Source organism: Mandrillus leucophaeus, unplaced genomic scaffold (genome assembly GCF_000951045.1).
Source record: "Mandrillus leucophaeus isolate KB7577 unplaced genomic scaffold, Mleu.le_1.0 Scaffold150, whole genome shotgun sequence".
NCBI lineage: Eukaryota > Metazoa > Chordata > Mammalia > Primates > Cercopithecidae > Mandrillus > Mandrillus leucophaeus.
Genome location: NW_012101477.1, coordinates 3,975,001 through 3,990,774, shown reverse-complemented (window position 1 = coordinate 3,990,774; position 15,774 = coordinate 3,975,001). Strand labels below are relative to the sequence as shown.

The following is a 15,774-nucleotide window of genomic DNA, read 5'->3' as shown; positions in this document are numbered from 1 at the left end:
TCTCTTAAGTTTGGGAAGTTCTCTGTGATTATCCCTTGGAATAGACTTTCTACCCGAATATCTCTATCTCCTCTTTAAGGCCAGTAACTATTTGATTTGCCCTTTTGATGCTGTTGTATAGATCTTGTAGGTGTGCTTCATTCTTTCTCTTTTTTTCTTTTTCTTTGACTGTGTATTTTCAAATAGCCTGTCTTCAAGCTTACTAATTCTTTCTTCTCCTTTATCAATTCTGCTGTTAAGAGACTCTGATGCATTCTTCAGTATGTTGCATTTTTCTGCTTGATTCTTTTTAACTATTTCAGTATCCGTAAAATTAAATAGGATTCTGCGTTCCTTCTGTGTTATCTCAAATTTCATAAAGCTTCCTCAAAACAGCTATTTTGAGTTTTTTATCTGAAAGCTCACGTATCTCTGTCTTGCTGGCATTGTTCACTGGTGTCTTATTTAGTTCATTTGGTGAGGTCATGTTTTCTTGGATGGTCTTGATGCTTGTGGATCTTTGTCAGTGTCTGGCATTGAAGAGTTAGGTATTTATTGTAGTCTTTGCAGTCTGGGCTTGTTCGTATTCATCCTTCTTGGGAAGGCTTTCCAGGTATTTAGAGAGTCTTGGGTGTTGTGATCTAAGTTTTTGGTTACTGCAGCTGTGTCTGCATTAGGGGGCACCCCAAGCTCAGAGCTCTGGCTCTTGTAGACTTGCAGAGGTACCAACGTTGGGTAAAATCAAAGAGAATTCCCTGGATTACTAGGCAGAAACTCTTGTTCTCTTCCCTGACTTTTCCCCAAACACATGGAGTCTCTCTCTCTCTCTCTCTGTGCTGAGCTGCCTGGTGCTAGGGGAGGGGTGACACAAGCAAGCACCACTGTGGCCACCACTGGGACTGTGCTGGGTCGTTCCTGAAGCCAGCACAGCACTTGGTTTCACCCAAGGCTCACATTGACCACTGCCTGACTACTGCCTCTGTTCATTCGTGGCCCAAAGGCTCTACAGTTAACAGGTGGCAAGTCCAGCCAGGCTTGTGTCCTTCCTTTCAGGACAGCAAGTGCCCCCCAGCCCCAGGCAGCTCACGAGATGCCACCTGAGAGCCAGAACCTGGAGTTGGGAACCTTAGAAATCTACCTGATGCTTTATTCTATTGCGACTGAGCTGCACCAATTGGATTTGTTTTATTGGAGGGCATCTTTTTTTAGAGAACCAACTCTTGATTTTGATGTAAATATGCATATATATGTGTGTGTGTTTACGTATATATATATGCATATATGTGTGATATAAATATGCATATGTATGCATATATACGTGGTCTACAATGCTTATAGCATTTTGTATATTTGTATACCTTTCCCCCTGCCTTTAATTCTTCTTTTTTACTTTTTTATTTATTTTGTTGCCCTTTTTCCAAGTTTCTGAGTTAAACGCTTAATGCTTTAAAAAATAATTCTCTTATTTAAAAATAAAAACATTTCAGGTGAAAAATTTCTTGTCAATATTGCTTAGTTTTATTCTCTATTCCCAAGTGATTAAATCTTATTTTCTTATTACATTAACAGAAAATAGAGGCTGTAAAATACTTTTCTGAATTTGAGATTTTGTTTGTGGCCTTATATATGGGTAGTTTTTATAAATATTCCATGAACATTTGAATAGAATTTGTGTTTCTAGGGTATAAAATACTATAATTATATCATAAATCAACTTTGTAAATATATTCCGTTCTTTTCTGTCCTTTTTATCCCCTAATTTGTTTAGTCTCTAACCATGGTTGTGGATTTTTTTTTTTTTTTTTTTTTTGTTTCTTCTGATCCTTCCCATATCTTTAGCTTTTTTTTTTTTTTTTAAAGAGACAGGATTCCACTATGTTACCCAGGCTGGAGTGCAGTGGCTGTTCACAGGAGGCAATCACAATGCACTACAGCCTTGAAGTCTTGGAATATGATGATCCTTCCAAGTAGCTGATATGATAGGCACCTGCTGCCACACCTTTAGCTTTTTATGTCATTTTGTGTTACATGTAACTCTTGTTAAGGACACATAACTGTGTTTTTTAATCCAGTGTGAAAGTTTGTCTTTCAGTAGATGAATTTAACTATTTGATTTTATTGTAATTACTATTATGTTTAGCCCTTTTCCTGTTTATTTTGTTTTATGGTTTCCTTGGTGGTTTTATTGTGTTTTGTCTTATCTTTTTTCACTTCCATTATTTTCCTCCTCCTTTGGAGATTTGGAAAATACTATTCTTTCTATTAGTGATTACCTTTAGTTTTTTAGAAATGTGGCTTTATTTCTTTGTCTATGAACATTTGAAATTGTTTCTAGTCCCTTCAGGATCTGGCCTCTGCCTCATCCTCCTGCTGCTGTCTCTCTCATTCTTTCCTTTCTGCACATTTACATTCCACTCTCTAAACCAAACTATTTTAGATCCCTTGACACATTTTGTTGTTATTATTTTGATGAATCTCCTTTGATGTTTAGGCTTAAACTTCTCTAAGCAGCCATTTTCTTCCATGTCACTTCCCCCATGTCTGTCCTCACATCCCCACCCCTAAGTTTTGAAGGTTGGGTGGTAGCATCCTTTGCTTCCTCTGTCGGAGCACTTTCCATGCTATGCATGGTAAGTTGCACAGCTGTGTCTTCAATTGTACTGTAATACTTTTCAGAGCAGAGACAGATTCTTCTTCCTCTTTGTATCTCCAGTACCTAGCAAAAGATACACATTTGGTTTTCTGTGGATGTTTTCTAAATTAATGAGAAACATTTTGCTGTTTAGAATCATTGGCCCAAGGAATTTCTGGCAAACCCTGTTCATAGACCCAAAGAAGGAGGAGTAAAAAGCCTGTTGCCGAGAACTAGTCTCTTGCCTGAACATATTTAGTTCTGTTTTCCCTGTCAAATTTTTCAGTGCATGGAGAGCACAAAACAGGGCCATAGTATGGTTGTAATCCTGATCTTGAGGCTCAGGGGAGGCTGGGAGTCCACTCGAATCGGGGGCTCGCTGCCCCGTTTGGCCTGTGCCCATGCTGGGCTTCCGAACAGAAGCTGCACAAGCTCCACAAATGAGCTTATTCCCCTTTGCCTCTCAACTCTCTTCTTCCATTATCCTCCCAGGTATTTAGGGTTATATTGGGTTTTCAGTTCTTATCACCTTTCTTCTCGAGGTTCAAAGAAGTTCTTCCTGCAGCTTTGTAGTCTCTGAGCTTTCGTTTCCAGGAGCTGTTTATGAAGCATCATACCTACTCGCCCTTACCTCACAGCCCTCTCTCCTGTAGTTCGCCTGTCACCCAGATGACTTTTCTCCCTTCCTGTGTTCAGACTGTCTAGATTTCACAGTGCTTGACAGAATCAATAAGAAGAAAAGCTTTCTTGTTTTTCTCTCTTTGCCAAAGGACAGATGAAGACATCTTGGAAAAGAAGAAAAGATTGTTTAGGTGATGTTTAAAAGTGGAACTAGTGCTGTGAAGAAAGCAGTGGGTAGCCGTCCTAGAGTACAGGAACCAAAAAAAAGAAAAGAAATTTCTCATTTGGTCACATTAGTGTTTTGATAAATGAAAAGAAAAGATGAGGTAAGGGTGGAAGACACAGAACCTCTCAAGCAGTGGAGAACCGTGTACTGAAAGGCAGAGAGGACCAGTTTGATAGTCAAGAGTTAGGTTACAGTAAGGATGTTTGGATGGTCTTTGGCAAGCAGCAGAATTAACATATGAACATGAACCACGTGGTAGTTTTATAGTCTGGGATGTTTGAGAGTAATATAAAATTCAGGAAAGTCACAATTTATTGTGCTGTTTAACAAAGTGATCAGATTCATCAGATTCAGAGGTTCCAATCCACAAAAATAAGACAAAATTATCCTTACTTGGGGTGGCCATTTTAGAATTAGTCAGGAAATGAGGATGGAACTGTAACAGTGCCCTCACTGTCCCCGGAGGGAGACTGGTTTGCCATTTCCGTTTCTTCGTTACAGATACCTCTCTTTGGTAAGATGGTTGCTACAAATAGAAGATTCCAATATATCAGGTTTAATTATAGCCTGCACTCTAAATCATTTGCTTCTTGCCACCACAAAGCACTTTTTAACAGTATGTCCTTGTATCAGAATACTTCAGTGTTCTGTAAGGAGCAACAGAGCCAGTGGGAGACAAAAGAATTATATTGTCAGTTTCCTTGAAAATGTTGACATGAAGCTTATTACTTCTGCTGTAAAACCCTGTTCTGGTTAGAAAGAGAAGAGACCACTGTGATCCCAGGGGATGTGTACAAATGCAGCTTTGGGTTATGTAGAATAAATACAGTGAACCGATCTTGGTTATTAACTGTAAAGGCAAAAAGAGAAAAAGGAGGATACACAGCCACATCTGTTCCAGGAACCACCAGGTTTTTTTTTTGTTGTTGTTCTAAGGTTTTCAATAAGATTTTCCTTAACCTAAAGAAAAATGTCTCTGATAAAGTAAACAAGTAAAATGGCAATGGTATAATACGTGCAGGGTAAGTTTTTGCAGGCCCAATTCTGGACTGTGAGCTTGTGGCAAAGCATATAGATAGGCCCGCCTGGGGAGCTTTGGACTTTTATTCCCTTGTTCTTTTCCTTACTCTACTTTGCTTTTGTTCCTAATGAACATCTGAAGGTCCAAACTATATTGCGTTTTATTCTTGTCATCCTTTACAGTTTTTCAAGAGCTAGAGTCTTTTCTTCTAACCTCTAGTCTGCCAGGATTCAAGTGCAAAAGCAAAATAATAATGGAAATCTTTTAGAAGTCAGCTGTGCTTCTTGATGGGGCCGTATACAGGTTGTGTTACGAGCTGCGCATGCAGATCTTGCTTGTTTGTCTAACAAGGAGCATCCTCTTTCCTCTTCAAGCTTAATATTACCATTCTCCCTTAGATGGATAGTAGTAGTTTGCACCTGTTCTCTAGGAACCAGAAAAATACTCCAAAACACAAAGTAATCCTACCAACAGTCCTCCAGGCTGGCATTACGTTTTAATAAATGGGAAAGTGCTGTGGCAAAGAAGGCAGATAAACTGAATCAAGATTACCTGGCAGGAAGTGGTGTAAGGGCTGTCTAAGCTCTGCCATCAGACCTTATAGCTATTCATCATTCCAGTGTAGTTTAAATTGCACGTATTTAAAGTATACAATTTGGTGAGTTTTGCAATATGTATAGACCTATCATACCCCCACTGCAAGCATGACAGTGAACATATTTGTCACACACAAATGTTTCTTTGTGCCCCTTTGTAATCCTCTCCCCCTACCTCGGTGTCTTCAGGCAACCATTGATTTGCCTTCTGTCTATTACGTATTAGTTTGCATTTTCTAGAATTTTATGTAAATGGAATCATACAGTATGTTCTTTTTTTGGTCTGACCTATTTCACTCACTGTAATTATTTTGAGATTCGTCCATGTTGTGTATCAATAATTAGTTCCCTTTTCACTGCTGAGTAGCATTCCATTATATGGATATATTGCAGTTTGTTTATTCACTTGTTGAAGGATATTTGGGTTTTCAGTTTTTTGCTCTTATGAATAATTCTGCAGTGAGCTTTCATGTGCACATCTTTGGGCAGACATTTTAAATTGCTCTTAGGTAAATACTTAGTTAAATTGCTCAGTCATATGTTGGGTATACAGTTAACTTTTTAAGGCACTGCCATACTGTTTACAAAATGGTTATAGCATTTTAAAATTCCACAGCAGTGTGTGAGAGTTCCAGTTGCTCCACATGGAGCAGTATAGTCAGTCTTTTTTGTCTTAACCGTAGTTAAGTTTTAATTTGCTTTTCCCTAATGACTAATGATGTCAGATATCCTTCATGTCCAAATTATGCCATCCATATATCTTTTTTTGTGGTGTCTCTTCAAATCTTTTGCCCATTTTGTCAGTAAGGGGTTATTTGTCTTATTGAATTTTAATAGTTCTTTATATATTATATGATTTATATCAGATGTTACCCCCCTTACCCCTAGAATGCACAGCAGAAGTTAAGCGACAGGTGAGCGAGCATTACTGCCTGAGCTCTGCTCCTGTAAAGTCAGCAGTGGCATTAGATTCTCATAAGAGTGCAAATCCCGTTGTGGACTGCACGTGTGAGGGATCTAAGTTGTGCGCCCCTTATGAGAATCTAATGCCTGATGATCTGAGATGAAACAGTTTCATCCTGAAATCATCCCCTGTCCTTTTGGAAAAACTGTCTTCCACTAAACTGGTCCCTGGTGCCAAAAAGGTTGGGGAACACTGATTTATATCGTGTAAGACCTACATGTTTTACAGATATTTTCTCCCAGTTCATGTCTTGCTTTTCATTACAGTCTTTTGGAAAATTTTCAGTTTTGATGAAGTATAATTTTTTATTTGTTCCAGTAGTCTTTTTCTGTTGGTGTCATTGAAGACATTTATTCATTTTGTCTGTTGTCAAACATATTGGCAAAAAGATGTTCATAAATATTCTCTTATTATCCTTTTAAAATCACTAGAATCTGTATTTGATGTGCTCTTTCTTATTTTTGATGTTGGTAATCTGTTCCTTTTTTTCTGATCAGTGTGGCTAGAGGTTAATCAGTTTTATTGATCTCAAACTATCAGTTTTTGTTTTTGTTGTTTTTCTGTTTCTGAGTTCAGTGATTTCTGCTCTGGTCTGTATTTTTTCCCCCTCTCTCTCTCTGTCTGTGTGTGTGTGTGTGTGTTTGAGATGGGTTCTCGCTATGTTGCCCAGGCTGACCTCTAACTCCTGGGCTCAAAAGATCCTCCTGCCTCAGCCTCCTAAGTAGTTGGGACTATAGGAATGCACCATGATGCTGGGCTTTTAATCTTCATTATTTCTTTTCTTTACATTACTCGGTGTTTAATTTGCTATTCTTTTTCCTGCCAACTGCTCCAAAATCTGAAACTTTTTGAACATCAACATGATTTTCAAAGGAAATGCTCATTGGAGCATTTTGAATTTTAGATTTTCTGATTAGGAAATCTGATTAGGGATGCTCAACCAGTATAATGCAAATATTGCAAAACTGGAAAAAAAATATTGCAAAACACTACTTATTCCAAGCATTTCGGATAGGGATGCTCAACCTGTAGGTGTTTACTGCTATGAATTTCCCTCTGATTGCTACTTTAGCTATGTCATATGGATTTTGATATGTTGTATTTTTATCTTTATTCAGTTCAAAGTATTAATTTCTCTTCTGATTCATCTTTGACCAATGAGTTATTTAGAAGTATGTTGTTTAGTTTCCAGGTATTTGGGAATTTTCTAAATATCTTTCTGTTACTGATTTCGATTTTTATACCATTCATTGTGGTCAGAGAACGTACTTTGATTTGAACCTTTCAAAATTTATTAAGACTTGCTTTTGGCCCAGAATACTTTCTTATGTTGCTAAATATTGTATGCTTGAATATGTATTTGCTGTTGTTGGATGGAATGCTTTATAAATGTCAAATAGGTTGAGTTGCTTTTTGTGTTGTTCACATCGTCTATATTCTTACAAATTTCCTGTCTTATTCTATCAATTATTATGCGAAGAATATTGAAACCTCTGACTATAATTCTGGATATATCTATTTTTCCATTCAGTTCTATCAGCTTTTGCTTCATGTATTTTGAGTTCTTTTAGCTGCTTAAACTTTTAGGATTATATGTTCTTTTGTTTAATTGACCCTTTTATTATTATGAAAATAACTTTGGTTATCCCTGGTAATATTCTTTGATCTGAAATCTACTTTGTTTTATATTAATATAGCCACTACAGCTTTCTCTTAATTAGTGCTAACGCATGGTATCTTTTATCTTCTGTTATGAACTAAACTGTGACCTGCTCCCCACCAAAATTCATTTGTTGAATTTGGAGATAGGGCCTTTAAGAAGGTAATTAAGATTGAATGAGGCCATAAGAGTGGGACCTTAATCCAAAAAGACTGGTATCCTTGTAAGAAGATGAAGAGGCACCAGAAGTACTTGCACACACCTGTGGGGTAAAACCTTACAGGAGTGAACTTCTGTTTCTGTCTCCAGGTTTTTATGCTTCTGTTGTCATACTTTTTTATTTCAAAATGTTATTAGCCCTGTTATACTTGTTACTTTTGTTTAAGTGGTCAAGTGGTCAGTTATCTTTTTTTTTTTTTTTTTTTTTTGAGACATAGTCTCACTCCGTCGCCCAGGCTGGAGTGCAATGGCGCAATCTCAGATCACTGCAGCCTCTGCCTCCAGGGTTCAGGCAATTCTCCTGCCTCAGCCTCCCAAGTAGCTGGGACTACAAGTGTGCACCACCATGCCCAGCTAATTTTTGTATTTTTAGTAGAGACGGGTTTTCACCATGTTGGCCAGGCTAGTCTTGAAATCCTGACTTCATGATCCACCTGCCTTGGCCTCCCAAAGTGCTGGGATTGCAGGCGTGAGCCGCCGTGCCCGGCCAAATGGTCAGTTATCTTTTTAAAAGAGATTTTCGAAAATAAAGAGAAAAAGTCTTTTTTATTCACCCAGTTATTTGTCATTTTACTTGCTCTTCATTCCTTTGTGTGGATCCAGATTTCCATCTGGGGTCAGTTTCCTTTTGCCTAAATGACTTCCTTTAACATCTCTGGTAGTGCTGGTCTACTGGTGATGACTTCTGTCAGCTATGTATGACTGAAAAAATATTTGCCTTCATCTTTTTCTTTTCTTTTGAGACACAGTCTTGCTCTGTCACCCAGGCTGGAGTGCAGTGGCACAATCTTAGCTCACTACAACCTCTGCCTCCCAGTGTCAAGCGATTGCTGAGCCTCAGCCTCCTGAGTAGCTGGGATTACAGGCATACACCACCACACCTGACTGTTTTTGCTTTTTGTTTTTTTGTGTTTTTTTTGAGATAGTCTCGCTCTGTCACTCAAGCTGGAGTGCAGTAGTGCGATCTTGACTCGCTACAACCTCTACCTCCCAGGTTCAAGTGATTCTTCTGCCTCAGCTTCTTGAGTAGCTGGGATTACAGGTACCCACCACCATGCTTGGCTAATTTTTTTTTTTTTTTTTGTACTTTAAGTAGAGATGGGGTCTCCCCATGTTGCCCAGGACAGTCTTGACCTCCTGGCCTCAAGTGATCTTCCTCCCTCAGTCTCCCAAAGTGCTGGGATTACAGGCGTGAACCACCATGCCTGACTGCCTTCATCTTTGAAATATGTTTTTCACCAGGTATAGCTTTCTAAGTCGATAGGGTTTTTCTGGGTGTTTTTGTTTTGTTTTGTTTTCCTTTCGATACTTTCAGTTGCTCCACTGGCTTCTGGCTTTCTTGGTTTTCGATGAGAAGTCTCCCATCATTCATATATGTGTTACTCTATATGTAATTTGTCCCTTTTTTCTGGCTGTTTTTAGGATGTTCTCTTTCTCCTTGGTTTTGAGTTTATGGTGCGCCTTGGTGTTTTTTCACGTCTCTGGTGTTTGAGTTTTGTTGAGCTCTGGATCTCTAGGTTTATAGTTTTAATCACAGGTGGAAATTTTTCAGTTATAGGTGTATGTGTGTGTATATATATATATAATTTATTTTTTATTTATTTATTTATTTATTTTTGAGACAAGGTCCCACTCAGTTGCCCAGGCTGGCATGCAGTGATGCAATCTCAGCTCACTGAAGTCTCTGCCTCGCCCTCTTGGCCTCAAATGATCCTCTCACCTCAGCCTTCCAAGTAGCTGGGACTACACAGACATGCCCCACTGTGCCCAGCTAATTTAAAAAATATATTTTTAGTAGAAATATGGTTTTGCCATGTTGCCCAGGTTGGACAGTTATAGTTTTCAAACATTTTTCCTGCCCCCATCTACCTTTCAGGAGTGTAATTATATGTATGTGATATAATTATAAATTATTATATAATTATAAATTGTATATTATAAAATGATTCCATGTATATTAGGCCATTTGAAATTTCCCAACCACAGTTCACTGATGATTTGTTCATTTTTTCCTGTATTCTTTATTCTTTGTGTTTTATTTTGGACAGTTTCTATCGTTGCGTCCTCAAGTTCAGTCTTCCGTTTCTTCTGCAGTGTTAATCTCATCTACTGTATTTTTCCTCTGTAGATGCTCAGTTTGATCTTTTTTTCTGTGTTTTTAGTTAACACGCTGAAGCTTTTCTCAACCTTCTTCATTTTATGTATCAATTGTAGTTATAATTATGCTTTTACTCTCTTTGTCTTCTAATTCTGTCACCTGTGTTATTTTTACTGATGATTTTTTTTTTCCCTCTCTGTGGGTCATATGTTCCTTCTTTGAATCCCTAGTAATTTTTAATGGAAATTCAAATATTATGAATTTTACCTTGTTAGATGTTGAATTTTTTTTTGTTTTTGGAGGAGTATTTCTGTAAATGTTCTGGAGCTTTGTTCTAAGATATAAAGTTACTTGGAAATAGTTTGGTCGTTTTGAGACTTACTTTTAAGGGCTGTTAAGCAGGACCAGATTAGTCTATGGCTAATAATGCCTCACTACTGAAGCACTACCCATCTTAATACTCTGCCAGGTGCACTGTGAATTAATAAGATTTTTCCGCTGTAACTGGTGGGAATACAGACTATTCCTGGCCCTCTGTGAGCTCTAGGATTGTCTTTTCCTATTTCTCTTAGGCAGCTTCTCTCTGCAGCAGTGATTAGTTTCCTCACATGCTTGTGCTTGTCAGTACTGGAGACTGGAAGGGGCCCTCTGAAGACCTCTGTGCAGCTCTCTGCTGTAGTCCTCTGCCCTGTGAACTCTAGCTGCATTGGTCTGCCCGGACTCCTAGCTCTGTCTCCTCCCTTCTCCAAGGCCTGGAAACTCTCCAGGCAGTCAGTTGGGCTTATTGCATGTGTTATCCTCCTGATGTAAAGTGTCTAAAAAGCATTGTTTTGTTCATCTTTTTCTTTTTTTTTTTTTTTTTTTTAACTTTCAGGGTTAGGGAGGATGTAAACCCGGTCCTTGTTACCCCATTTTGGCCCAGAGTGGAAGTGCAGCACTATATGACACTTTTTAAACTACATTTTCTTATTCTTTATTCCTGGTGGATAGTAACGCAATTAACTTTTGTGTATTGATCTTATATTTAGCAACTTTGCTCTATCACGTATCAGGCATCAGTCATAAGATTGTTATTTGTTGGAATAACAAGTCCAAAATTTCAAGGACTATCAATGACAGGTGTTTATTTTTTACTCATGGTTCATTCATCACTGGCCATCAGAAGCTCAGCTCTACACCTTCTTTATTTCAGGACTTGGGCTGAAGGAGCAGGACTTCATGGTACATGCCTATCTCATGGTTCAGGGAAGAGACCACGTAATGCAATAAATCTTAAAACTTCTCCTCTGAAGTGCACGTTACTTACATTCACAGTTTATTGATCATACACAGTCACATGGCCAAGTGTGAGGTCTGTGGTGGCGGGGGTGTGATACAAGCGGTGATGTGTTGGAGCCGGCTCATATAGGTTCATGAGAGCTGATGGTGCACATCTCTTCCTGTCACTGCATTTGGTGATATCATATTAGTCACTTGAAATTGCCTGTGGTCATATTTATTGTTTATTTATTTTTTGTTTCTGTTTTTCATTTTCCACCCACCCCACCCTCTGACTGTGGTCCTATTGATCTTACTGTCTAATTCATAGAAATCCTGGATCCTGTAAAGTGATCTTATATTTCAGGCTGTGTAATGTAAGTGAACTTTATCATGCACATTGTAAAGCAAACAAAATATGATCTCATGTGACATTATCCAGATTTCTTGCCAGGATTAGTTTTTGGTTCACAGAATCTTTTAAAGAACACCTTGTTGCTTTTTTTTTTTAAATTATTCAGTCTCCCTTGTCTGGGAAAGGAGAGGATTTTACCTCTTTCATTTGTCCTTCAAGTAAGTTTCCTTCAGGGTCCTAGTCTTCTGTTCTGAATATTTTCTGTACCCTCCCAGGGTAATCTTATTCACACCATGGATTAATTACTGCACATAGATTTCATGACTCTTTCAAAATTTTGCCTATTGGTAACTTTATTCCTGGACTTCAGACATATAAGTTCAAGCTGGACATCACTGCCGTGTTCCACAGGCATCTCAGGTTCAATCAGAACTCAACCCTTTGCACCCCCGCCTTTCTTACCAGTCTTTCTGCCTCTAATATTGTTTCTCTCTTCCTTCTGCTTCCCTGTCCCCATCACTGTCCAACACACTGTGGCAAGCATAATCTTTCCTACACACAAAAGTCAGCCTGTCTTACGTTTTGCTGCTGCCCCTCTTACTCTATATTCTAGCAGTACCATGCTCCACTTCCCTGAATGTCCCATGCTTATGCGTGTCTTTGCATGTGCTCTTGTTTCCTTCTGCATGAAATACCCTCTCCCTCTTTGCCTATCCAAGAAAAACATCCCCTGAAACTTGGTTCAGGCATCATCTCCTTTGTGAGTCCTCCCTGACTCAGACATGGTCAGCCCTCCTTCCCGCATTCACTCTCTGCTTTGTATATACCTCCACCATAGGACTTAGCTTTTCTCAGTCTGCCTATTCTCTGCATGTCTGTCTCCCCTGTGGACCAGACTCCTTGGGAGCAATGAGCTGTGCCTTGTCTGCATCCTGTGCTTAATATCTGGCACCTGCTAGCTACCTCATAAATATTTGATGAGGGAACAAATGAACAAAGAAAATCATACTCAAAATCTATGTTTATAGCAAAAGTGTTTTTGCATAATAAAGAAGAATAAGCTAATTAAAACTACAACAGAAAACGTTTTCTCCTGCATCAGAAGGCTCACTGTTAGCAGAATAGGGAGCAGTGGATGACTCTCAGCCATTTCCCACAACCCTCCAGTTTTATAGAGGCTAGCATTCACATTGGTCCTGGCGTGATCGACAGCCTGATGAACCCAGACAAGACTAAGATAAACTACTTGTCCTCCAGTAGAATAAATATTTCAAATAAAGTCAACCCAAGAAAGTCAGGCCAAACAGCTATTGATTGCTAAAAGCCTGAACTCAAGCCCAATGAATATTCCAAAGTTCACCTCCATGCTGCTTGCCTAAATGGTGATCAATATGCAATTACTGCCCCCTCTAAACGTGTCTTACACTGCCTACCTGAAGAAGGATTTCACTTTTAAAATCTTTTGTTTGTTGAATTTGCTTAGGCAGGAAAAAAAAAAAGAGAGACTTGGCTGCACCAGAGTCTTTTGAATTGTGTTTCAAACAGTTCTGTGTTATTTGTGAAATGGTTTGAGCGTATGCTGAATGGTAACTGAAGGTGCTCTATTTTATGACCGCCATTCATTTCAAGAGGCCTTTTCCTGAGTGACTAAACAATACAGATATTATATCTCAATTTCCTAAATTTTGCTCACATGGTTATCTGCCCTAGTCATGACCTTTATAAATTCAAGTTTGTAAGATGCTAAAATCCAGCTGCAGTGAAAACAAGTTTCTGTTGGAATTTTCATCTTAATACAAAAAATTCCTTCCTACTGAGTTTGGAGCCTTGTTTACCTGGCTTCTCATATTTAAGATTTCATGCTTTTCTGAAATAGGCCTTTTTCATACCATTGCCATAGTCAGAACCTTTGGTCATTTCTCATTTTTGTTGTTGCCAGAGTCTCCTAACTGTCCTCTCTTACCCCCAAGTGCTGTCATTCCCATCCCTTCTTCACACTGCTGCCGGATTAAGCCTTCTAAAATGTATCTGTCCAGGGCCCTCCCTTATTTGAAATTCTCACGCCTTCTCAACATCTACAGGATGGAGCCTGGGTTCTCCGACAGCACGGGTGGAGCCTGTCATGACCGTGTTCCTCCCCGCCTCTCCTCAGTTATCTTCCACCGCTGGCCATTCGGAACTACCTCTAGTTCCCTGGCTGGCACGCTCCTACAGGCTGCACACACCTTTGCACGTGCTGTACACCCGCCACTCCCAACAGTGTCCTCGCTCTTCCTTCTCTGCCTAGGAAATACTCATTCCTTAGACTTGGTGCAGAAGTCACCTGCCATTTGGCACCTTGACTGACTTCTCCCAGATAAGGCAAATTATCTCCTCTTCTCATCATCTTGGACTTAATTTCCATTGCTTCAGACTTTTGAAAGCATTTTTATTTACCTCTTCTTAAATCGCTTAAAGACGAGGACCTTGTAGTTCCTAGCAGCTAGCATTATGCCTGCTGCATAAAGACATACACTCAATAGTATATGCCTTTTTTTCTTTGAAACTCAATAGTTGGATTGACGGGCATTTGTGAATCTTTGTATTGTTTTGATTGATCCACAAGGGAAATAAAGATGGGAATAGGTTAACATGAAGTAGGATGGCCAGGTCTCTCTCTTTGCCCAGGATTGAGGAGTCGTGGGATGTGGTGCTTTCAGTGGGACAGTCCTAAGTAAACTAGGATGGCCTGTAGCTCCAAGGGGCATTGTCAGCAAGCTTTGTACCTACTCTCCTTTCCTCTACTGTTGGGACCCAGTCCTGGCTGGCTGGTCTGACCCAGGATAGCACTCTTTGTGAGCGGTAGCACTTTAATAGTACAGTGTTTTAATAGTGTTGTGTCTACAAAAGACTGTCCAAAGGGGATATTATTTCTGATTCCTTTTCTTCGGCTTTCACACGAGAAATTGGATGAAAGGCTCTGGGTTATTACCCCGTTTTTGATGAGTACTGCCTTCTCTTGCAAGACTAGTCACTTCCTTCCAGCTGTTTATTTCTCCCTTGTTTATCTTTGGTCTCCTCATCACCATTGGCTGTTCTTAAAAATAGTAGTTTAAAAAAATTTCGACCCGGCTACCCTCTCAAACTGATGGGGTTCCTCCTCCAGGCTTTACTAAGGCATAACCTACACTCACCCCTCTTACTTTCTCACCTCCTTTTACTTTTCGCTCCACTTCTGCCCTACCACTGCTTTCTGGAAGGTTGCTAGTGGCTTCCTGATGGTGGAATCTGGTGGCCATTTCTTTTGCTTTTTTGACAGGCTGGAATCTCTTCAGAAACTGTCTCCTTCCTCTCACTAAAGTATGCCTTGCTTGTGTGCTCACTGTACTTAACTTATTATTTTGTTACCTAGTTATTTGTTCATTTATTTTAAATATTTACATATAGATTATTCTTTCCCCACACTCTCCCAAATACATGTAATTTGTCCCTCTCACTTTAATGTAACACATGACAATCTCAGAACCAACACATTGAATTGCATTCCAGAAGTGACTCCTGGAATCACTTCTTCACTTGGATGCCTTCTTGTGACAGCCTTTGATACAGCCCATCTTTCCCTCCCTGAATGAATCTAGGAACGCTCTGCTCCTTGGTGTTCCTCAAACACACCAGTTGCCTGTCTACAGCTCATTTCTATTTCAGGACCTCTGTGCTTGCTGTTCCTCCTGTCTTGAATGTTGTTTTGCCCCTAAAATGTACATGACTGATTCATCTTATCACTCAGCAGTGTGACTCCTTACGAGGCTTTCCTTAATAACTGAATCTAAGAAATCCACGCCAGTCATTCCTTCACATGGCCTTGTTTTATTTCCTTGACACTAACCATTAACAGGTATCTCAATTTCTCTTTGTCTCCTGCTGTGAGAATGTAAATTGCTTGAGAACTGGGACACAGTCTTTCCCAATCATGTGAGAGTTATCCAGTAAATATTTGTAGATTGAATAATACATGGGGAAAAATTATATGCTGATTTATACTTTTCTCTGATCCTTTCATATTACTTTGGTCTCCCCAGATTTAGCTTCTTTTTTGGAAGCAGAACCCATTTTTTACTGTTTTCTCTTGTGCCTACCACAGTGCTAAGTAGGTGCTCAGTAAATATT

At 39.3% G+C, this 15,774-nt stretch overlaps 1 protein-coding gene across 1 annotated transcript in view; it reads left to right on the top strand.

Moving 5' to 3' along the window:
- CTNNBL1 (catenin, beta like 1) overlaps window positions 1–15,774 on the top strand; it is a 180,276-nt gene that overhangs the window by 92,325 nt on the left and 72,177 nt on the right. The window lies entirely within an intron of this gene.